The 995-nt window shown below is 44.8% G+C and overlaps 1 pseudogene across 1 annotated transcript; it reads left to right on the forward strand.

Moving 5' to 3' along the window:
• Positions 1 to 222: 222 nt before the first annotated feature.
• LOC308414748 (serine/arginine-rich splicing factor 3-like) lies at positions 223 to 717 on the forward strand (annotated as a pseudogene). The gene has a single exon. The product of its transcript is annotated as a serine/arginine-rich splicing factor 3-like (transcript).
• Positions 718 to 995: the final 278 nt, after the last annotated feature.

The raw sequence follows: 995 nt of genomic DNA on the forward strand, positions 1-995 counted from the left end.
CCTCTTCTGGCTTCCATAAGCACCCACACAGGAGTGCACAGACATATAGACATAAATGGAAATAAAATAAATATTTTGTTAATATTAGAATAATATACTGTGCGCCATTTCGTGGACGCCGCGGGACTTAGAGCTTCTGTGGGAGCAGAGCCAGAGGGAAGCGGGTGGGCCTGTCGGAGCGTTAGGATTTGAGCTTGGGCCTTTTGAATCCAGGATCTCGAAATGCATCATGATTCCTGTCCCTTGGACTGTAAGGTTTATGTAGGTAATCTTGGAAACAGTGGGAACAAGACTGAATTAGAACGGGCTTTTGGCTGTTATGGACCACTCCGAAGTGTGTGGGTTGCTCGGAACCCTCCTGGCTTTGCTTTCGTCTAATTTGAGGATCCCCGAGATGCTGCTGATGCTATCGGAGAGCTCGATGGAAGAGCACTATGTGGCTGCCGTGTGAGAGTGGAACTGTCGAATGGTGAAAAGAGAAGTCTGGATCGCGGCCCGCCTCCCTCTTGGGGTGGTCATCCTTGAGATGATTACCGCAGGAGGAGTCCTCCACCTCGGCGCAGATCCCCAAGAAGGAGAAGCTTTTCCCGAAGCCGGAGCAGGTCGCTTTCTAGAGATAGGAGAAGAGAAAGGTCTCTGTCTCGTAAGAGAAATCATAAGCCATCTTGATCCTTCTCTAGGTCTCATAGCCGATCTAGGTCAAATGAAAGGAAATAGAAGACCAGTTTGCAAAAGTGTACAGGAAATAACTTCACTTGACAGGAGTATGTACAGGAAATTAAAGTTTTGTTTGAGACTTCATAAGCTTGGTGCATTTTTAAAATGTTTTAGCTGATCAAATTTGTTTTGTCTCTTGGAACAGTGACACAGCGACGTAATTCTCTATGGTTTCAAATGGATCATATGAGGCATGTGATATAAAGAACTGTTACTTTACAGTGTTCCCTTAAGCAAGATTGGATTTTCTTTGAATTTTAGTTTTTCATGGACTGAAA

The sequence above is a fragment of the Micromys minutus genome (assembly GCF_963924665.1).
Source record: "Micromys minutus genome assembly, chromosome: X".
In the NCBI taxonomy this organism is placed as follows: Eukaryota; Metazoa; Chordata; class Mammalia; order Rodentia; family Muridae; genus Micromys; species Micromys minutus.